The 24,860-nt window shown below is 41.4% G+C and overlaps 1 protein-coding gene across 9 annotated transcripts in view; it reads right to left on the reverse strand.

Moving 5' to 3' along the window:
* The window catches only part of LOC106604599 (sorbin and SH3 domain-containing protein 1), an 81,933-nt gene extending 58,325 nt beyond the window's left edge, over positions 1-23,608 (reverse strand). For 6 of the 9 annotated variants that reach the window (XM_082975103.1, XM_082975107.1, XM_082975096.1 and 3 more), the window contains exon 1: positions 23,466-23,608. The gene's annotated coding sequence lies outside the window, so the exon portion shown is untranslated. Of the gene's footprint in view, positions 1-6,359; positions 6,584-23,465 lie in introns of those variants that run through there. The other 3 variants (XM_045719340.2, XM_082975108.1, XM_082975094.1) reach the window with 2 other exon arrangements.
* Positions 23,609-24,860: the final 1,252 nt, after the last annotated feature.

Consider the following 24,860-nt stretch of genomic DNA (forward strand, 5'->3'; position numbering starts at 1 on the left):
GCCACCAGTCATACTGCTCGTTCTGTGCGTGATTTCCTGCAAGACAGGAATGTCAGTGTTCTGCCATGGCCAGCTGAAGAGCCCAGATCTCAATAACCTTGAGCACGTCTGGGACCTGTTGGATTGGAGGGTGAGGGCTAGGGCCATTTCCCACCCAGAAATGTCCGGGAACTTGCAGGTGCCTTGGTGGAAGAGTGGGGTAACATCTCACAGCAAGAACTGGCAAATCTGGTGCAGTCCATGAGGAGGAGATGCACTGCCGTACTTAATGCAGCTGGTAGCCACACCAGATACTGACTGTTACTTTTGATTTTGACCCCCACCCCTGTTCAGGGACACATTATTCCATTTCTGTTAGTCACATGTCTGTGGAACTTGTTCAGTTTATGTCTCAGTTGTTGAATCTTGTTATGTTCAAACAAATATTTATACATGTTAAGTTTGCTTAAAATAAACACAGTTGACAGTGAGAGGACGTTTCTTTTTTTGCTGAGTTTAGAACCATTCTCCATTAAGGTTCTGTAAAGAACCATTCAAAAGGGTTCTATTTGCCCCAAAAAGGGTTGTAACCATAGCGTAACTGTTTTTAGGTGCTATATAGAACCTATAATTAATGGTTCTTCATAGAAAATTAGGAAATGGTTCTTAATATCACAAAGAAGGTTCAATTTAGAACCTTATGAGCATGGCTCTTTTATAGAACCTTTCAAAAAAAGGTTCTATATAGCACCAAAAAGGGATCCGCTATGGTTAAAATCCAAAGAACCCTTATTTGGCACTATCTATCTATCTATCTATCTATCTATCTATCTATCTAAAATCTGTAGAAAGAGAAGAGAGGGAGAACAGGACATATGTTAATCTGAGCTGCATCAGTGGAGCATGCAGCAACAAGGCCACATAAAAAGAGGCAGTGAAACACTTCCAGGTTGTCCTCCAATGTACATCACCAAGAGGACTGATTTAAGAGGCACTCAGAACACTCCCATTTATATTGTCCACTGCAGAAAAGGTTGGAATTGAGTTAAGATGCAAACAGAGAAACATTTGCTCTCTTTCTCCCACACGCTTGCACGCAAACCTACGCGCACTGTACACAAACAGACACACACAGTTGGGGTTCGATGACATCCTCCTGAAATTAGGGTAAGTGTTTTAAAACACTGAATCATAAATCTCCCTAGCAGACAAAAGAGAAGACGTGAGAGCTAACAGCTAGGTAAACACATCAGTCCAGAGATCGCTTTAGTCCTTATTAGGAAGAGGGATGCCTCCGAACAGAGAACGTCAGTAGTCGAGAGAGAGAGAGAGAGAGAGAGAGAGAGAGAGAGAGATCTAAGCACATCTGTGCAGGGACAGCCAGCAGTGCTCAGGCCAAGATAAACAGGAGACTGAGATAAACTGTATTCAAGTAAACCTCCAGTACTGAGAATCTCTACCTAAATGCACATTCTCTCGATCTGGACAATTTGAAATGATTTTAGAGCCTATTTAACTTCAATAAATACAGGTATTGTACTAAATTGAGAAACTCAAAACCCAATTTCCAACCAAATGAATTTTGGCTGTCTGTTTAGATGATAAAAGATAGTGCTCTGCTCTTAGATATCTAATGAGAAGTCTGATATAGGTCATTAGCTTAAGAGGCCATGAGGTGGCTTCCTGACAATTGTTTCCCGCCTCTGTGTGACATCAGCAAGACCTCTGGACATTGGTCATTTATTAGCAAAACGGGGGGGGTTGAGTTGGGAGAAAGAGGCTGAAACCTGACAACAGACGAATTGACAAGAGAATGAATGACAGCGACAGTGGATGGATATTTCTGCTGAAGATATGAATCCACTGCCATTCTATAATGAGGTAACTTTCATTGCGATATGTAATTATTTTTTTAATCCAACTCTTGCAGGTAGCCTAGCGGGTAGGAGCGCTGGGCCAGTAACCGAAAAGTTGCTAGATCGAATCCCCAAGCTGACAAGGTTAAAATCTATTGTTCTGCCCCTGAGCAAGGCAGTTAACCCACCGTTCCCCAGACTAGGTATCCCTCTTTCCCTTTCCTCTTGAGAGAGAATGTACCAGTCAAAAGTTTGGACACACCTACTCATTCAAGGGTTTTTCTTAATTTTTAATGTTGAAGACATCACAATTATGAAATAACACATATGGAATCATGTAGTAACCAAAAAAAGTGTTACATCTGAGATTCTTCAAAGTTGCCACCCTTTGCCTTGATGACAGCTTTGAACACTCTTGGCATTCTCTCAACCAGCTTCCCCTGGAATGCTTTTCCAATAGCCTTGAAGGAGTTCCCACAAATGCTGAGCACTCGTTGGCTGCTTTTCCTCCACTCTGCAGTCCAACTCATCCCAAACCATCTCAATTGGGTTGAGGTCGGGTGATTGTGGAGGCCAGGTCATCTGATGCAACACAAACATCTGGGGCCGTATTCAGGCTCTCAATGGCAGTGCAGTCTATAGAATCTTAGTCATTATTATTATTCATTATTATGTACTACTTCTTTGAAACGCTTAGCTTTATAACATGCATTATGACATTGCATAATTCCATGGCAGCAGATTGACTGATTGCATTATGGGTAATGTCATTATACTGTTTCCAAATTGGCCTACAAATGCATACATCATATGCATTGTGACAGCACTGTTAACTGTAGCAACAGACATTCTATGGTATTTTGGCCTAAAATGAAGGAAATCTAAGCAAAATTACAGGAGCAGACCCCGTCACAAGTTTGTGGCTTATGGTATTATAATTTAGCAGTGCTGTAAAGTACTTAAGTACTACTTAAGTCGTTTTTGGGGTATCTGTACTTTACTTTACTATTTATATTTTGGACAACTTTTACTTTTACTCCACTATATTCTTGAAGAAAATAATGTACTTTTTACTCTATACAATTTCCCTGACACCCAAAATTACTCGTTACATATTGAATGCTTAGCAGGACAGGAAAATGTTCCAATTCACACACTTATCAAGAGAACATCCCTGGTCATCCCTACTGCCTCTGATCTGGCGGACTCACTAAAATGCTTTGTTTGTAAATTATGTCTGAGTGTTTGAGTGTGCCCCTGGCTATCCGTAAAAAAACAAAAAAAAAACAATGTGTTGTTTGGTTTGCTTAATATAAGGAATTTGAAATCATTTATACTTGTACTTTTGATACTTAAAGTATATTTTTGCAATTATATTTACTTTTGATATTTAAAGTGGAACTGACAACATTGTATCTACTTTGTAAATATGAAACAAACAGACAATCATATCAGTAAAAACATTTCAAATTCCCAGTTTATGCTACAAAACCAACTTTGAGGTTTTAAAAATAGGTTATATATGGCTTTATATTCCATGACGTACAGTAAGGCATTGTTGGCAGAAGAGATGGATGCAGTTCAATGCATGATTAATATAATTCACAAATAGATTTCTTGGTAGTCCAAAAAATATTGCTATCAGGTTGTAAATCACAGCTGGCCTGGTACATTGTTTGCTGCCTTCACCCATTCGGGATGCACTATTTCAGTTTCAATGACTCAATATTTTGGACAAACAGATGAATGTAACTAAGGCTGTGAATGTCAATACAATCAATCTAGCAAGGACAATGATCACAAGTCAGTCATAACGTGGCTAATAGGCTAGCATGTCTATTTCTGTAGCTCTTATTCAGAAAGCTAAAAACACCAAGCCTACCATTAGCTAGCTAGCTGCTGGGAGGATGTCATGTCATTAGAGGAGTGGGTGAGTGACCGAATTTTTCCCCTCATATCTTTTTTTTTTTGTATGGCTACAGCTAGATGCAGGTGTCATTTGGTTACTAAGCAAAAAAATGGAATCGGTTTGCTAGCTAGCTGAACGACTGTTATCCAATTAGCATATCTCTTGCGTTTGTAAATTGACTCTGGCTATCTACTCTGATTTCAGAGCACTCTCATCTGAGTGTGCCAGAGCGCAGAATAACTGATGAATTTACTAACGTACAACAGCCACTGAATATGACTGGTGTCAGAAAAAAAGTAACAGTTAGTCACGAACACTCGAGGGAACATGTAAACAGTTGCTACTGCCTGTAAACACACATTCTAGTTCAGTGAATAATGGCAGGTCTGTCTAGACTCCGTTCCTGGACGAGAAAGATTTTCTTATTAGGTTTTATTTGCTGCAGTGTCTATTAATTGTCTATACGCACGGCCGCTTTCCCACTCTATTGTGCAATAGAAATTTCACAAATGCCTTACTATACGTCAGTGACAAACACTAAGAATTTATGAAAATGTGAAAATTACCATATCTAAGTGCTCGCATGTCAGAAAATGTACAAAAAAGTGTCATATTCTTCCTCAAGTAGTATTTTACTGGGTGACTTTCACTTTTACTTGAGAATTTTCTATTAAGGTATCTTTACTTTTACTCAAGTAAGACAATTGGGTACTTTTTCCACCACTATCATTTAGATTACATATTTATATTACATTACTTGTGTTAAACAATTTCAGTCCCTACAGGATTTTGCTGAAATTTGTTGTGATACTTGCAGCAATTCTGTCATTTTGCATGGCAATTTTGTCCAATTTGTCCCGGAAATGCGCCGATGAGGGAAAAGGTTTGTTGAAGTATGGCTTGATTGTGTCATGCCCTGATCGGTTTCACCTGTCCTTGTGCTTGTCTCCATCCCCTCCAGATGTCGCTCATCATCCCCGGTGTATTTATCCCTGTGCCAGTTCGTCTTGTTTGCCAAGTCAACCAGTGTTTATCTCCTAGTTTCTATTTTTCCCAGTCTCTGTTTTTCCTAGTCCTCCTGGTTTTGACCCTTGCCTGTCCTGACACCGAACCCCCCTGCCTGACCATTCTTCCTGCCCTGACATCGAGCCTGCCTAACGCCTTGTACTGTTTGGACTCGGACCTGGTTACTGAACCCCTGCCTGTCCTGACCTCGAGACTGTCTAACGCCTTGTACTGTTTGGACTCTGACCTGGTTTACGAACTCTCACCTGTACCCGACCTGCCTTTTGCCTACCCCTTGTGTTATAATAAATATCGGAGCTCAACCATCTGCCTCCTGTGTCTGCATTTGGGTCTCGCCTTGTGCCTTTATAGATTGAACCATATTGTGTCGTGAAATTGTGAGCCCTCTTTCTGTACGGCGGTGATGGGTCAGTTTTGTGCGATAATATCAATGATTTGACTGTTTTATGAGGAAAGAGTGGAGTGATTGGTCAAATTTGAAAGCTCTCACATAATATGTGGGAGATTGCAATTATTTTTTTGCAAAATCAACAACCGCAAAATCCTGGAGGGACTGCAAATTGACATTTACATTCCATATTGTTATACAGTGGGGTCTGAAGTTATTTACATCCTTGATAAATATGTGGAAAAATGAAGAAATAATTTAAAAGTATGTGGACACCCCTTCATATTAGTGGATTCGACTATTTCAGCCACACCCATTACTGACAGGTGTATAACATCGAGCACACAGCCATGCAATCTCTATAGACACACATTGCCTGTAGAATGGCCTTACTGAGAGCTCAGTGACTTTCAACCTGGCACAGTCATAGGATGCCACCTTTCCAACAAGTCAGTTTGTCAAATTTCTGCCCTGCTAGAGCTGCCCCGGGCAACTGTAAGTGCTGTTATTGTGGAAACATCTAGAAGCAACAACGGCTCAGCCGTGAAGTGGTAGGCCACACAAGCTGGCATGCCAGCAAGAAATGCTGACACTACACATCCAAGTATAGTAACAGGGGCACAAGAAATAAGAAAACCCATCAAATCGAAGGAGACAACAACATTGCACTCCTGAGTGTTTTTTTTAAAAGATAGATTACTCTCCATAAGGTGTGATTCAGGACTAACAGAGAAAGTCCTATTCATTATACAGTAAATATTATCAGCAGAGGTTCCACAGCACAGCAGCTACCCTTCAGCAGAATCTTTTTCAAAACCAAGAATCATCTCCAAAGCGAGTTGTGAGCAAGTTGTGCAGATAGATAAGATTCTTGGAAGATGTCATGTGACAAACTCATCAATATTATAATATTTAAGGAGCCCAACACAACTGCTTGTGGGGTATTTATCATTTAAGAAGAGAACATTGTTTGCCAAAGGAGTACATGCCACTGTGTATATATACACTTATGGTTATAGAAAAGACATACAGGGGAAAAAAACACATCTTCTGCATCACTTCAATTTTTCCATCACTAGATATGTTCTATGGTGTTTTCAACACTAAGTACACACACTTTCCTTAAAACCCTCTCCTAAAAAAAAGTATTTCCATAAGACACAAAATTCTGCAAATACGTCACATTAAGATCACAGCTTACCAACAAGATTCTTTGCAAACCAGATCAACCAGCTTTGAGTAGGAAGCTCTCTCAGACAGTCACAACAGCCTACAAGACTCCAGACAGTCCCTCTTTAAGATCTCTCTCTCTCCTCAGTCTTCTGAGACTAACTGGGTGAGGTGATACGGACTGGCCCCTGCACCCTCTGCTTTAGGTGCCCAGTTCTGACCTTGAACCAGACCAACAAGGGAGTCTGGGGGTCTGGTTGCTTTCAGCACAAGGCGTACCCAGATGGACCTGTCATCGCATGCCACCTGGGAATGTGGCACCCACTCAACAGCTGCAACAGATAATTTCAAAACATTTCGCCCCTACATCCAAATCCAGTCCATGCAACATAGACTGGACATTACAAGATATTTGGATTTAGATACTGGACAACCCTTGGGCTTGACTCACAAGCTCCCTTACTGCTACACTGGTCAGTCATACTGTGTCATTTCACTAAGTTCATTATCAACATGTGGTCAACATCAACAACTATGGTCTCATTAAACTGTAAAACGGTATGGTGATTAACAGTTGGGAAGAATGTGATACTAGTACAGTATGTACAGTGGCAAGAAGAAGCATGTGAACCCTTTGGAATTACCTAGATTTCTGCATAAATTGGTCATAAAATTTGATCTGATCTTCATCTAAGTCACAACAATAGACAAACGCAGTCTGTTTAAACTAATAACCCACAAACAATTACACGTTTTCATGTCGTTATTGAACACACCGTGTAAACATTCACAGTGCAGGGTGGGAAAAGTACGTGAACCCTTGGATTTAATAACTGGTTGACCCTCCTTTGGCAGCAATAACCTCAACCAAACATTTTCTGTAGTTGCGGATCGGACCTGCACAACGGTCAGGAAGAATTTTGGACCATTCCGCTTTACAAAACAGTTTCAGTTCAGCAATATTCTTGGGATGTGAACCGCTCTCGAGGTCATGCCACAGCATCTCAATTCGGTTGAGGTCAGGACTCTGAATGGGCCACTCCAGAAGGCGTATTTCTTCTGTTGAATCCATTCTGTTGTTGATTTACTTCTGTGTTTTGGGTCGTTGTCTTGTTGCATTAGCCAACTTCTGTTGAGCTTCAATTGGCAGACAGCCTTACATTCTCCTGCAAAATGTCTTGATAAACTTGGGAATTAGTTTTTCCGTCGATGATAGCAAGCTGTCTAGGTCCTGAGGCAGCAAAGCAGCCCCAAACCATGATGCTCCCTCCACCATACTTTACAGTTGGGATAAGTTTTTCATGTTGGTGTGCTGTGCCCTTTTTCCTCCACACATAGATAGTGTTGTGTGTTCCTTGCAAACAACTCAACTGTGGTTTCATCTGTCCAGGTGCACTTTTTCAAAAATGTATTTTTTTTTTGGAGAGCAGTGGCTTCTTCCGTGGTGCCCTCCTATGAACACCATTCTTGTTTAGTGTTTTACGTATCGTAGACTCGTCAACAGAAACGGAACATGTTCCAGAGAGTTCTGTAAGTCTTTAGCTGACACTCTAGGATTCTTCTTAACCTCATTGGGCATTTTGCGCTGTGCTCTTGCAGTCATCTTTTCCTTACGGCCACTCCTAGGGAGAGTAGCAACAGTGTTGAACTTTCTCCATTTACAGACAATTTGTCTGGCTGTGGACTGAAGAACATCAAGGCTTTTAGAGATATTTTTGTACCCTTTCCAACTTTATGCAAGTCAACAATTCGTAATCTTAGGTCTTCTGAGATCTCTTTTGTTCGAGGCATGGTTTACATCAGGCAATGCTTCTTGTGAATAGCAAACTCAAATTTGGTGAGTGTTTTTTATAGGGCAGGACAGCTCTAATCAACATCTCCAATCTCGTCTCATTGATTGGGCTCCAGGATAGTTGACTCCAATTAGGGGTTCACATACTTTTTCCAACCTACACTGTGAATGTTTAAATTATGTATTCAATATAGACAATAAAAATACAATCATTTGTGTGTTATTAGTGTAAGCACACGGTGTTTGTCTGTTGTTGTGACCTAGATGAAGATCAGATCAAATTGTATGACCAATTTATGCAGAAATCCAGGTAATTCCAAAGTGTTCACATACTTCTTCTTGCCACAATATATTTTGCAGTAAAATTATCTAATGATCTAACTCCTGTAAACTCAATGTCACTGCCAGTGACTGGGAACAGCTGTTGTGTGCTGTAGCAATCTTTTAGTCTCCACATGTTTGAGAACTGCTCTCTGTTTGCTTTTTAAAAAATAAACAAAAGGAGAGTGCTACCAAGTGGAACTATGATAAACCTCACACAGCCCTGGATCCCTACTACATTTCTGAGTTTTCCTTAAATGTGATTAGTGTTCATATACAAAAGCTCTCACCACGAGGTCTGATATACTACATAGAGAAAGACGGAGAGCTGTTACATAACGTAGTTGACTTTTGCTTTGTCAACAAACGGCAGAGAGGAGAGAAGTTGTCCAGCGCTCAGTGTGGATCTCACTAAACAGCTCCAAACATGGATAGAAAGGCCCGCTCCAGAGAAGCTGCTTAGTCCTCTAATTGAGAGGTCCCCCTCTCTTCCATAAACAGCATCCACACAGGCTGTGAGCCGAGGCTTCTACACATTCCACACCACAGCCATTGGATGTTCAAGGGCTAGTTTTAAACAACTGCAACCTAAAAGGAAATGTATGCAACTTGTACATATTCTAGTGTTTCTGGGTTTCTAGTCTTTCAGGAAAGACAATGAGTAATTGCCGAGAGGGAAAATACGTCCAACACATACCTACTGGTCTGGAGTATTCTTTTAATCCAACATAATATATTACACGAGAAAATATGGATAAAGTTAAACACAATAGCAATGAAAATAACTGAAATCCACATAAGCACTGAAGGAGAGTAAATCTCTATTTGAAAATAATAAGCATCCACTAAAATGTGTGTGATGAATAGGGAAAAATAGGGCAACTTTACAGTATGTTCGAGTGGTGGGGTGAGGTGTCACCCATTTCGGAGAGGAAAAACACCCACCCAGTGAGTTGGTCTGGCCAGTGAAAGGTTATGGCTTCTGAGGTAAGAGGGTAGTTGTTGCTGGTGCTGCGGCAAGCTAGCATGGCCGTGAAAAGGACTGACAGGGAAGGCACTGGCATACCACATAGACACAACATCTCACATAGACATTTTTAGAGAGGGCACAACCTGACAGCTCACTTTTTAGAGCCAGTGTAAATAGAACGTCACCAAACTGACAGTTTACCAAGGACGATACGGTTGTTTCACAATGACTCTAGACTTTCCTCCGAGATCGCTTGGTAGAGAATACACAGAGAAGCACAGAGAGAGAGAGGACAAAAAAATTTGACAATGTGAGGCACCTGGCAAAAAGTACAAAACAATACAAATATGAAAGTGGGATTTTTTTTCTCTCAAAAATACATTATCAATCTTAAACATAGAATACACTACAATGGACTACATGATAATACAGATTGGATACCATTTGACTGACACGTAGAGTATTTTATTTGGTAATTCTGTAACTGGAAGACCTCATCTACACTATCACTGCCAGAGGACAAGCCTCACATTAAGTGTAGGAGGTGGATTCCTATTGGCTTAAATATTGGGGAACCTTAACATGTTTATGGGACTGTTGATGACTGTTCAGGTTATTTCTTGAGAGAGTGTTGAAAATGTCACCTTATTTCAGGGGGATGTTTGGACTTGGACATGGAATGCAAGCTTACTGTTCAATGTGTTGCATATTATAACTCCCTGAGTGGCTGTGTGACCAGACTACTTGATTATTTTGTCATAGGATACAGTAGCTACACATACCTAAAAAGAGCAATAATCCAGTAATTTCAAGTGCTTTGACAAGGTAGGCTCATATGAAAATAACATCTCTAAAAATGTATCAATATCTGCCTATTTTAAGGGTGCCACCCCCATGTCTATCTCTTTTCCCTGACACAAGCACTAAAGGGCACTAATAGCCTATTAACTGTCAGCTCCAAGAATGATAACTTCATTTATTTGGATAAGCAGGCACTCAGCTTTATCACTACAGCACACTACACATGCCTGGCTTTAACATTTTTGTTGGGAATTCTACCATGCCTGGATGACGCTGAGTGGGGCGCATAGCAAAACGGATTGCTTTTGGCAAAACGACAACCAACAATGCAGGTAGCCTAGTGGATAGAGCGTTGGGCCAGTAACCGAAAAGTTGCTGGATCGAATCCCTGAGCTGACAAGGTCAAAATCTGTCGTTCCGAGCAAAGCAGTTAACCCACTGTTCCCCGGGTCCTGAAGATGTGGCTGTTGATTAAGGCAGCCCCTGCACCTCTCTGATTCAGAGGTGGGTTAAATGTGGTAGACACATTCAGTTGACTAGGTATCCCCCTTTCCAAATGGTTTGTTTTTCCATCACCACTTGCAGAGCCAGCGAGGGGGTGACTAGAAATCAATCGCCAAACCATACATTGTCTATTCACTTTCTTGTTTACTCGCTTGCATTGGTGGGCTTCTCTTTGTGCACACCGACCTTGAAAAGCATAAAGCTTCAAGCAGCACGATCCACTTTGGCCAATGGGAGCAGATGGAGGGAGAAGGTTGCTAAGCAACAAGCAGTCACAGGATGAAAACAGAAACCTTTCTGGTGTCTCTGGCAGAAACCGGCTTGCCCAAAGACCCATCAGTTATTTAGAATAAACAGAATGTTGTGAACTTTTGCTTAGACCATGGTGTTAAACCATTGGTCTAAATTGGTTAGCTACTAGCTTTTCTCATAGGCCAACCTGGCCAAATTACCCATGATGCTGAGGATGGCCAGCTGAGCAGGTAATTATATCCGGTAACAAAATAACAAATCACCTGTCAGAGACCTTAAACTGTAGAGCCACCATCCAATCACATTTGGTCAGCAGGTTAATTTGGCCACCAGAGGTAGATTGTCAAACCATCCAACTGGTTGGTTGAATTTTTTACCGATTGTCTAAGTGGAGCGTGCCAATATATTTTTGCATGATGCTTCCTTGACTAGGCTACTGACGTCATACAAAATTCCAAAGGGTTTTCGCATACATTACCAAATTACACATTTTTTCTCATTCATTTAACACACATCCATGTACTTTAACTTAAAAAAGTAGGAGGATTATATAACATGTAATTTTGTAATCAGACATCATAAAAGTCAAAGGCAACGACTCTTGTGGTGTTGCCATATACAATGAGCTCCAAAAGTATTGGGACAGTGACCCATTTTTGGTTGTTTTGGCTCCTCCGTAAATAAATGATACAATGACTTTGAAGGTAAAGTGCACCCTGTCAGCTTTAATTTGAGGGTATTTTCATCCATATCGGCTGAACCGTTTAGAAATTACAGCACTTTTGTACATAGTACCCCCATTTTCGGGGACCAAAAGTATTAGGACAAACTGTCACGCCTTCTCCCTCTCTCCAGAGCTCGAAGTCACCGGTCTACTAACCACAGGCCCTGGCAACAATCTTTACGCACACCTGCTCCCCATCATTACGCATACCTGCTCCCCATCATTATGCACACCTGCTCCCCATCATTATGCACACCTGCTCCCAATCATTACACACACCTGCTCCCATCATTACGCACACCTGGTCATCATTATCTCCTTGATTACTCCCCCTTTATTTAGCCCTCAGTAGACAGCAGTATTGTTTTCTATTACATTCTGTATGCGGCTTATGTTTTTGGACATCTGCATTGTGTTGTTATTAAACTCACCTTTTGCACCTGCTTCCTGATTCCCGGCGTATTACGTTACAAAAATTCACTTGTGTATTAAAGTAGTACAATTTAAGTATTTGGTCCCATATTATGCACGCAGTGACTACATCATAGCACGCAGTGAGTACATGAAGCTTGTGACTACACATTTGTTGGATGCATTTGCTGATAGAACAGCAGCCTCTGGTAAGACAATGGGAGGCGGCCTATGCATATTTGTAAACAACAGCTGGTGCACGAAATCTAAGGAAGTCTTGAGGTTTTGCTTGCCTGAGGTAGAGTATCTCATGATAAGCTGTAGACCACACTATTTACCCAGAGAGTTTACATCTATATTTTTCATAGCTGTATATATACCACTGTAGACCGATGCTGGCATTAAGACCGCACTCAATGAGCTGTATACGGCCATAAGCAAACAAGAAAACGCTCATCCAGAGGCGGTGCTCCTAGAGGCCGGGGACTTTAATGCAGGGAAACTCAAATCAGTTTTACCTAATCAGCATGTTAAATGTGCAACCAGAGGGAAGAAAACTCTAGACCACCTTTACTCCTCACACAGAGGCGCATACAAAGCTCTCCCTCGCCCTCCATTTGGCAAATCTGACCATAATTCCATCCTCCTAATGCCTGCTTAAAGGCAAAAACTAAAGCAGGAAGCACCAGTGACTTGGTCAATAAGAAAGTGGTCAGATGAAGCAGATGCTAAGCTACAGGACTGTTTTGCTAACACAGACTGGAATGTTCTGGGATTCTTCCGATGGCATTGAGGAGTACACCACAACAGTCACTGGCTTCATCAATAAGTGCATCGATGACGTCGTCCCCACAGTGACTGTACGTACATACCCCAACCAGAAGCCATGGATTACAGGCAACATCCGCACTGAGTTAAAGGGTAGAGCTGCCGCTTTCAAGGAGCGGGACTCCAACCCAGAAGCCTATAAGAAATCCCGCTATAGCCTCCGACAAACTATCAAACAGGCAAAGCATCAATACAGGACTAAGATTGAATCGTACTACACCGGCTCCGATGCTTGTCGGATGTGACAGGGCTTTGAAACTATTACAGACTACAAAGGGAAGCACAGACGCGAGCTGCCCAGTGACACGAACCTACCAGACGAGCTAAATTACTTCTATGCTCACTTCGAGGCAAGTAACACTGAAACATGCATGAGAGCCGTTCCAGACGACTGTGTGATCACGCTCTCGGTAGACGACGTGAACAAAACCATTAAACAGGTCAACATTCACAAAGCCGCTGAGCCAGATGGATTATCAGGACGTGTATTCAAAGCATGCTCGGACCAACTGTCAAGTGTCTTCACTGGCATTTTCAACCTCTCCCTGACCGAGTACATGATTCAAGCAGACCACCATAGTCCCTGTGCCTAAGGAAGCGAAGGTAACCTGCCTAAATGATTACCGCCCCATGGCACTCACGTCGGTAGCCATGAAGTGCTTTGAAAGGCTGGTCATGGCTCACATCAACAGCATCCTCCCGGACACCCTAGACCCACTCCAATTCGCATACTGCCCCAACAGATCCACAGATGACGCAATCTCAATTGCACTCCACACCGCCCTTTCTCACCTGGACAAAAGGAACACCTATGTGAGAATGTTGTTCATTGACTACAGCTCAGCGTTCAACACCATAGTGCCCACGAAGCTCATCACTAAGCTAAGGACTCTGGGACTAAACACCTCCCTCTGTAACTGGATCCTGGACTTCCTGACGGGCCGCCCCCAGGTGGTAAGAGTAGGCAACAACACGTCTGCCACGCTGATCCTCAACACTGGGGCCCCTCAGGGGTGTGTACTTAGTCCCCTCCTGTATTCCCTGTTCACCCATGACTGCGTGGCCATTCAAGACTCCAACACCATCATTAAGTTTGCTGACGACACAACAGTGGTAGGCCTGATCACCGACAATGATGAGACGGCCTATAGGGAGGAGGTCAGAGAACTGGCAGTGTGATGCCAGGACAACAACCTCTCCCTCAATGTGAGCAAGACAAAGGAGCTGATCGTGGACTACAGGAAAAGGTGGTCCAAACAGGCCCCCATTAAAACCTGTTGAGGATAGGGGGCAGTATTTTCACGGCCTGATGAAAAATGTACTCAAATTAAACTGCCAACTACTCGGGCCCAGAAACTAGAATATGCATATTATTTGTAGATTTGGATAGAAAACACTCTAAAGTTTCTAAAACTGTTTGAATGATGTCTGTGAGTATAACAGAACTTATATGGCAGGCAAAAACCTGAGAAAAATCCAACCAGGAAGTGGGAAATCTGAGAATTGTAGTTCTTCTTTTGAATCCCTATCGAAACGACAGTGTCTGTGGGGTCACGTTGCACTTCCTAAGGCTTCCATTGGCTGTCAACAGCCTTTAGAAACTTGTTTCCTCCTTCTCCTGTTACTGGGCAGAGAATAGTAGCTCAGTCAATGAGTGGACTGCCTATGGACAAAGGGCTTGGTTATGCGCGAGCCTGCGAGCGCGCCGTTCCTACTTTTTCTTCTGGAATGAATACGCTATTGTCCGGTTGGAATATTAGCGCATTTTTATGTTAAAAATACCCTAAAGATTGATTGTAAACAACGTTTGACATGTTTCTACGAACGGTAATGGAACCTTTTGACTTTTCGTGTCTCGATTTACGCTCGCGCATTATGCCTTTGGATAGTGATCTGAACGCACAAACAAAACGGAGGTATTTGGACATAAATATGGAGTATTTTGAACAAAAATAACATTTATTGTGGAAGTATGAGTCCTTGGAGTGCATTCCGCCGAAGATCAGCAAAGGTAAGGAATGATTTATAACACTAATTCAGAGTTTTGTTGATGCCAGAACTTGGCGGGTAGCTGTATAGCTTGCATTGATGGTTGAGCTATGTACTCAGAATATTGAACAATGTGCTTTCTCCGTAAAGTTATTTTGAAATCTGACACAGCGGGTGCATCAAGGAGTAGTGTATCTTTAATTCTTTAAATAATTGTTATATATTTTGTCAACGTTTATGATGAGTATTTCTGTAAATTAATGTCCTCATTCACCGGAAGTGTTCATTTTCTGAACATCACGCGCCAATGTAAAATGCTGTTTTTGGATATAAATATGAACTTGATCAATCAAAACATACATGTATTGTGTAACATGATGTCCTAGGAGTGTCATCTGATGAAGATCGTCAAAGGTTAGTGCTTCATTTTTAGCTGTATTTTGGGTTTCTGTGACACATCTCCTTGCTTGGAAAATGGCTGTGTGGTTATTGTTTGGTTATTGTTTGTCTATGTACTGTCCTAACATAATCTAATGTTTTGCTTTCGCTGTAAAGCCTTTTTGAAATCGAATAATGTGGTTACATTAAGGAGAAGTGTATCTTTAAAATGGTGTAAAATAGTCGTATGTTTGAGAAATTTAAATGATTAGATTTTTGATGTTTTGTATTTCGCGCCCTGCTGTTCCATTGGCTCTTGGCTAGATGTTCTGCTAGCGGAACGTCCGTCCTCAAGAGTTAACATCGATGGGGCCGTAGTGGAGCGGGTCGAGAGTTTCAAGTTCCTTGGTGTCCACATCACCAACAAACTATCATTGTCCAAACATACCCAGACAGTCATGAAGAGGGCATGACAAAACCTTTTCTCCCTCAAGATTTGGCATGGGCCCCCAGATCCTCAAAAGGCTCTACAGCTGCACCATCGAGAGGATCCTGACCGGTTGCATCACCGTAAGGTGCTACAGAGGGTAGTGCGAATGGCCCAGTACATCACTGGGGCCAAGCTTCCTGCCATCATGGATTTATATAATAGGCAGTGTCAGAGGAAAGCCCATAAAATTGTCAGAGACTCCAGTCACCCAAGTTATAGACTGTATTCTCTGCTATCGTACGGCAAGTGGTACCGGAGCGCCAAGTCTAGGACCAAAAGGCTCCTCAACAGCTTCTACCCCCAAGCCATTAGACTGCTGAACAATTCATAAAAATTGCCCCCTCTTGTACACTGCTGCTACTCGCTGTTTGTTTGTTACCTATGCATAGTCACTTCGCCCCCACCTACATGTACAGATTACCTCAACTAGCCTGTACTCCTGCACACTGACTCGGTACCGGTGCCACCTGTATATAGCCTCGTTATTGTTATTCTTATTGTGTTACTTTGTATTTTATTTTAGCCTACTTGGTAAATAGTTTCTTCTTGAACTGCACTGTTGGTTAAGGGCTTGTAAGTAAGCATTTCACGGTAAAGTCTACACTTGTTGTATACGGCGCATGTGGCAGATAAAGTTTGATTTGATTTGAGTGAGTCAGGCTGTTGCTGAGTGAGTTGTGGGGAGGGCCGGATGGGGTGTGTGTGTGTCCACTATTGGCTGAGTCATGTGAGTGAGACGAGACAGAGCAGCATGCGCACGCTGTGACAACTTTTTACCAGTTGTAGGTAGGCTATTTAACTTGCAATTATGCAGGAGTGGAAGTTTAAAATGGAAGTCGTGTGCTTCTGTTATGGGGAAAAGTCCTCAATGAAACTGACATTAAATATAGAGAATGATACATTTGCATCTGTTGGCCATCAAATGTATATACAGGCTACAATAAATATGTTGAAATTACTATATCACTGGAGTCATTGAAAATAAATTTGTGCCACTTGTGTAACCTACCTGTAGCTGGCAAACGGATTTAATAAATAGCCTATAACTTCAGTGTATTGTTGTTTTAGCCTTGTGTTATTCTGCCATTATTAATGGCCATGTTAAGTTATTTAAATTGCCGATCAGTTGCACGCAATAGATTGATGGCAACAGTCAGTCAGATTAGGCTACAGGTATTTTTCTTTTTTATAAACACTGGCTGTTGTTGACAAGAATATTCAGTTCATATACATATTATTGATGTTTATTTCAGTGATTGAAATTGCGACCCCATCTTCAGTAGCCTATTCCAGCAGGATATTTGAAAACACAAGCACTTCTTACCTCGAAATTGCCAAGCTATTCATGTTGAATACATTTGTACGTATATTTGACCTTAGCAAGCTGCTAAATCGTTCAGTTTACATCTTGCCTAGGCTACTGTAGCCTATCTGAAATAAGATTTAGGCCCATCAGGGGCTATAGGCTACCTGCATCTACAGTAAAACTGTTTTCCCTTTGTCATTATGGGGTATTGTGTGTAGACTGATAAGGATTTTTATTTATTTAATACATTTTAGAATGAGGCTGTAGCGTAACAAAATGTGGAAAATGTCAAGGGTTCTGAATACTTTCTGAATGCACTGTATCTAAGCAAGACATGGCAAAGTTGAATTACAATCATAAACCCAGATTTTATTCTGAAGCCTATGCCTACTGAAATGACATGTAAATCTTGCAAATGGTCTTAACATCTGGCACATAATAACAGTACAATTGCCAGAAAATAGCCTAGCATTTGTTTTTTTGTCCAAGTGTTTCTTGCACAGAGATTTCAAGATCCTCTGTCCAACTTTCACTTAAACTCTCCTGGTGGATTCATCTATAGTTATGCACATGCGTAAAAGGGATTTATTTACAATTATAAACCGGGTTTGAGCCCTGAACGCTGATTGCAGTGGTATATCAGACCGTATACCATGGGTATGACAAAAAAATACTTTTTACTGTTCTAATTATGTTGGTAACCAGTTTATAATTGTCACGGCTGTCGTAGGAATGAGTGGACCAAAGTGCAGCGTGTGTGTCGTTCCACATTTTATTTATACTGTGAAACTATGCAATACATAAATAAACTGAAAGACAAAAAACAACAAACCGTGACGCAGAGGTGAAAATATACATACACTACTCAAAATTAATCTCCCACAAACCCAGGTGGGACAAACACCAACTTAAATATAACCTCAAATTAGAGACAAAGATGACCAGCTGCCTCTAATTGGAGATCATCTCAAACAAAGCCCAACATAGAAATACAAAAACTAGAACAACCCAACATAGAAATACAAAACTAGAACATAACAACATAGAAAAACTAAACTAGAAAACCCCCCTGTCACGCCCTGACCTACTCTACCATAGAAAATAACAACTTACTATGGTCAGGACGTGACAATAATAGCAATAAGGCACCCCAGGGTTTGTGGTATATTGCCAAAATACCACGGCTAATTGCTGTATCCAGGCACTCTGCGTTGTGTAATGCTTAAAAACAGCCCTTGGGCTATATAATATACCTCCTCATGCCTTATTGCTTAATCATAGTAGTCAGACGAGTTAAATCAACATCCATTGAAAGAAAATGATCTGGCGAGTTTAATAAGGGCAAATTATATTTTCTCTTCCAACATATTCAAATGTGTTTATTACATCATGTCATAGTTCGCAATAATAATAATTTTGATGAAAACCGAACTTTGCTTCTAATGTCGTTAGTTTATTGTATACATTTGGCAACTGTACTCTTGCTGTGGAAAAAAAATTTGGGAAAATTTTCAGGCCAGGTTCTGCGTGGTCATTGTTATAGAAATTTTAGCTAGACCTGGCAACCTTGTTTATGTGGAAGTGTTTTTTTTTTTTTTTTTTTTTTTATACCTTTATTTAACAAGGCAAGTCAGTTAAGAACAAATTCTTATTTACAATGACGGCCTACCAAAAGGCAAAAGGCCTAATGCGGGGGACGGGGGCTGGCATTGAAAATAAAATAAAAATATAGGACAAAACATACATGACAACAAGAGAGACAACACTACATAAAGAGAGACCTAGACAACAACATAGCAAGCAGCAACACATGACAACACAGCATGGTAGCAACACAACATGACAACAACATAGTAGCAACACAACATGGCAGCAGTACAACATGGTAGCAGCACAAAACATGATACAAACATTATTGGGCACAGACAACAGCACAAAGGGCAAGAAGGTAGAGACAACAATACATCACGCAAAGCAGCCACAACTGTCAGTAAGAGTGTCCATGATTGAGTCTTTGAATGGAGAGATAAAACTGTCCATTTTGAGTGTTTGTTGCAGCTCGTTCCAGTTGCTAGCCTCAGCAAACTGAAAAGACGAGCGACCCAGGGATGTGTTTGCTTTGGGGACCTTTAACAGAATGTGACCGGCAGAGCGGGTGTTGTATGTGGAGGATGAGGGCTGCAGTAGATATCTCAGATAGAGGGGTGTGAGGCCTAAGAGGGTTTTATAAATAAGCATCAACCAGTGGGTCTTGTGATGGGTATACAGAGATGACCAGTTTACAGAGGAGTATAGAGTGCAGTGATGTGTCCTATAAGGGACATTTTAATTTCACCTTTATTTAACCAGGTAGACCAGTTGAGAACAAGCTCTCATTTACAACTGCGACTTGACCAAGATAAAGCAAAGCAGTGCGACAAAAACAACAACAGAGTTACACATGGGATAAACAAACGTACAGTCAATAACACAATAGAAAAATCTGTATACAGTGTGTGCAAATGAAGTAAGGAGGTAAGGCAATAAATAGGCCAATAGTGGCAAAGTAATTACAGTTTAGCAATTTACACTGGAGTGATATATGTGCAGATGAGGATGTGCAAGTTGAAATACGGGTGTGCAAAAGAGTAGAAAAACAAAAACAAATATGGGGATGAGGTAGGTAGTTGGTTGGATGGGCTATTTACAGATGGGCTGTGCACAGCTGCAGCGATCGGTAAGCTGCTCTGACAGGTGGAGCTTAAAGTTAGTGAGGGAGATATAAGTCTCCAACTTCAGTGATTTTTGCAATTCGTTCCAGTCATAGGCAGCAGAGAACTGGAAGGAAAGGTGGCCAAAGGAGATGTTGGCTTTGGGGATGAGCGCTTGCTACGGGTGGGTGTTGCTATAGTGACCAGTGAGCTGAGATAAGGCAGAGCTTTACCTAGCAAAGACTTATAGATGACCTGGAGCCAGTGGGTTTGGCGACGAATATGTAGCGAAGACCAGCCAACGAGAGCATACAGGTCGCAGTGGTGGGTAGTATATGGGGCTTTGGTGACAAAACGGATGGCACTGTGATAGACTGCATCCAATTTGCTGAGTAGAGTGTTGAAGGCTATTTTGTAAATGACATCACCGAAGTCAAGGATCGGTAGGATAGTCAGTTTTACGAGGGTATGTTGGCAGCATGAGTGAAGGATGCTTTGTTGCGAAATAGGAAGCCGATTCTAGATTTAACTTTAGAATGGAGATGCTTAATGTGTGTCTGGAAGGAGAGTTTACAGTCTAGCCAGACACCTACCGTAAATTCCGGACTATAAGCCGCAACTTTTTTCCCAGGCTTTGAACCTCGCGGCTTAAACAATGACGTGGCTAATATATGGATTTTTCCCGCTTTCAATTAAAAAAAAAAAAAACACATTATGTGACAGGCTCAGTTTTTTGGCGGCATGAAGCTTTCATTAGACCAATGAAATTGCCGAACGGGTTAAGGTCAAACAACTTTTTTGTTTACTGTTTAGATTAAATCGAGCGCTCTCAAACTTCCCATCATTCTGATTACGGTAGTCATTTTGTCACCCTCATCATGGCAAAGACACAGAGAAATGCATATGATGCAGCTTTCAAGTTGAAGGCGATTGATCTGGCAGTTGGAAAAGGAAATAGAGCTGCTGCACGGGAGCTTGGTCTTAATGAGTCGATGATAAGACGTTGGAAACAGCAGTGTGAGGAATTGACTCAGTGCAAAAAGACAACTAAAGCTTACAGCTAATTTTAAATTTTTTGTTACAAGCCATGTTTCGTTAAAGCCTATTTATTTTTGTTACAAGCCGTGTTTCGTTAAAGCCTATTTATTTTTGTTACAAGCCGTGTTTCGTTAAAGCCTATTTATTTTTGTTACAAGCCGTGTTTCGTTAAAGCCTGTGTAAAGTTCATTTGTTTCAATGTACCGGTAGGCACCTGCGGCTTATAGACATGTGCGGCTTATTTATGTTCAAAATAAATTAAAAAAATTAATTCAGTGGGTGCGGCTTATATTCAGGTGCGCTTAATAGTCCGGAAATTACGGTAGGTATTTATAGTTGTCCACATATTCTAAGTCAGAACCGTTCAGAGTAGTGATGCTAGTCAGGCGGGTGGGTGCGGGCAGCGATCAGTTGAAGAGCATGCATTTTAGTTTTACTAGCATTTAAGAGCAGTTGGAGGCCACGGAAGGAGTGTTGTATGACGTTGAAGCTCGTTTCGATCTTTGTTAACAGTGTCCAAAGAAGGGCCAGATGTATACAGAACGTCTGCATAGAGGTGGATCAAAGAATCACCCGCTGCAAGAGCGACATCATTGATATATACAGAGAAAAGAGTCGGCCCGAGAAGTGAACCCTGTGGCACCCCCATAGAGACTGCCAGAGGTCCGGACAACAGGCTCTCCAATTTGACACACTGAACTCTGTCTGAGAAGTAGTTAGTGAACCAGGCAAGGCAGTCATTAGAGAAACCAAGGCTGTTGAGTCTGCCGGTAAGAATAAGTTGACTGACAGAGTTGAAAGCCTTGGCCAGGTCGATGAAGACAGCTGCACAGTACTGTCTTTTATTGATGGCGGTTATGATATCATTTAGGACCTTCAGCGTGGCTGAAGTGCACCCGTGACCAGCTCGGAAACCCGATTGCATAGCGGAGAAGGTACAGTGGGATTCAAAATGGTCGGTGATCTGTTTGTTCAGTTGGCTTTCGAAGACTTGGTGGCGAATCATTTTAGGAAGAGAGGGTCTAGATTGTTTAGCCCAGCTGATTTGTAGGGATCCAGATTTTGCAGCTCTTTCAGAACATCAGGTGTCTGGATTGGGGTGAAGGAGAAGCGGGGGGGGCTTGGGCCAGTTGCTGCGGGGGGTGCAGAGCTGTTGGCCAGGGCTGGGTAGCCAGGTGGAAAGCATGGCCAGCCGTAGAGAGATACTTATTGAAATTCTGAATTATCGTGGATAGGTGGCAAATCTGTTGGCGAATGGTAAAGAACATCTAGCCGCTCGAGAGCACCCTTCCCTGCCAATCTATAAATTACATTCAGGTCACATGCCCTTAATCAGGAAGCCAGCCCTGAGGCCGATTTGTCAAACAACTGTCTGAACATGGAGGTAACCATTCAGTGTGTCATAACTATTGTACATTCAGTCCCTATGGGTCATTCAGTTGCTTTCATGTCTATACGTGACATGAGGGTTTGTGCAGACAATCAATAATAGCATAATCCATAGCATTTGTCCAGAGGTTGTCGTTCTCTGAACATGAGGGGTCTATTGTTTGTTTCTTATTTAGCTCATACAGTAGGATGGTTATGCAGTAATCATATTTGCGTCCAACTGCAGAGCACAGTACGGAAGGTTGAGACAGCAGTATCTTGTTCATTGTGTCATTTTTACACCTACAGACTAATTAGAGAGAGAACCGGGTAGGCATATAGTGTACAGGGGAATGCAATGTACTAGAATGGAACATTGTGCATGCAAGAGATTATAATAAGAATGGGAATCTCAGAGCTCGGACTCATTTTTTCCTTCGCTCACACAGCCTATTCACACTCACATTTTGAGATGAATGCTAGTTTGTAAATAGACAACCATCCATCCACCCACATGTCATTATACTGTACGGTACCTTTTGTACAGTAGCCACAAATCAAGTTAAATGGGGTTACCTATCAGTGCCGCATAATATGCATTACATTATGCCCATACATACCACTGATGTTACTCATGTATTTACCTACATACTATGTTGCCATATGTTGTTTCTGCTGTAATGAAAACAGCTAGAATATTCTGAACCAATTAAGAGTAAACTAAGAAAGAGTTCAAGTGATGTTGTTCAATGTGCAGTAGGCCAATAGTAGACTATTGTCTTTTTGTAACCAGATAAAACATGCAAAGAGCGTTCCATGACAATAATAAACGTTACATGATTTCGTTCCATGATTTGGGATACTTCATTTTACCAAAACTATAGACTAGTGTCTAGCTTAGTGCGACACAAGGATGAGCAGCGGTCGTGTGTGTGGTTGCAGATAACAAATGGATGTGTCTTTACTGCAGTATAGCTTCAACACAACGACTGTACTGCCGTCTGAAGACCATGTCCCAGGCCATTTTGGTCCCACTTGGAATACAATAAAAGCCCACTAATGTAGGTAATAGGTTAATATTAGAATTAGAATCAAACACCCGAGAAATTACCGCAAGTCCCTCGTGCCACAGAATCAAACACAAATTTGTCAGGGCATTTGTTGCCAAGGGGGCGAAATTATCCAACATGGGCATGATGCAAATTTGCTTTTGTAGGCTATTTACAGTATCTGACGCGCAAATAAAGCATTGACAATAAAATGGCAAACGTTTACCTTTGTTGCAATCCAGTGTTGTTTATCAATATCGCTCCCACACACGGCAAAGAGGTCTGTGCTACAATGTACAGTCAGGACAGTGAGCTACACAGCAGCCACCAATCACCCCGACAACGCGTTGTCCCTCACTCCTTGCTCATAGGCTACATGCGTGTTTCCCTCCTTGAGGACAGGCAAAGGGAGGGAGGTGGCTTCAGGACTCATTGTCATGTCATGGGATATCTTCAAAACTCTTACATTACAGGCTTCTTACACATTTATGATCCTTAGAATGTTGATGGATCATTTAATTAAATACATTATTGTCAAATATGAAATCCATGTAAGATTAAATGAATGCATTTGATTAATTGCAGCGTATGAGGTGGTTGGTTGTACGTTTGGTGAAGTTAGTGGGGTTTTTTCAATTGTTTTTCTGACCACTGTGCATAGTGACTCAACAACAGGTGCAAATGTTAGAAATTAATACACCATAAGAGTAGCCTATTGGATCTGTCTTGAGCTTGTCAATAAAACGAATATGTTACTTGCTGTATGAAATACACTCAAATGTAAGCAAACAATAATGTGTTGTGCTCTGCAGGTTGACAATGACACTAAACATCAAAGCAACAGACAATAAACACATTATATTTAATTGTGTATATATTATAAAATATAGAAGTAAATAAATGTTTTGAAATAATGCCTAGCATGCCAAACATCGCCAAACAAAACATTGTATCTCATGTACAGAGCGCCACCAAGTGGCTGATATTGTACCATGCAGTATGAACAGTGTGCAGTGTAAAACCTTGTCGAGGAAATGAATGTTCATGTCCATGTCTTGCAGTGCACACCAAACATTAACGCAACCAGTAGCGACCCGTCATTCTGGGCAGATAAAAATAATAATAATAAAGCCGCAAACAAACATGGTCTCTTTTTTGTTTTCTAGAGTAAGGCAGCTCCAAAATGCAGGTGTTACAGCCTAGCTCAGTGCTTTCTGTGGTGGTAGGGCAGCCAATGAAAAATACTGAGCGTAGGGGTTGGTAATGTTCTCTAGTTGCGTCGTGATTGGCTTAGTGTTCTGTCACTAAGGACACTACGTCACCGCCAAATCTAAGGGTAGAGCTCGAACATTCAAGCGCCTTGGATGTTGCCATAGAGTTACATTAGAAGTGCCTATCCAAGAAGGGTCAAGGTCGTTGGCCACGATAAAAGGAAGTCAAATTAAGTTATATCTACAGCAGCTTTGATTGGACTCATCATGTCAACGTCATATTTTCAAAATCTTTGCTAGCAAGCTAGCAGTCATCATCATGAATCACGTTGACAATCTACTGGAAAATCCTTTTTAATCCTTGTCATATGAAGATAAATAATGAAGAGAAATTATAGATAAAACGTATC

The sequence above is a fragment of the Salmo salar genome, chromosome 01, assembly GCF_965601325.2.
Source record: "Salmo salar chromosome 01, fSalSal1, whole genome shotgun sequence".
NCBI classification, from domain to species: Eukaryota; Metazoa; Chordata; class Actinopteri; order Salmoniformes; family Salmonidae; genus Salmo; species Salmo salar.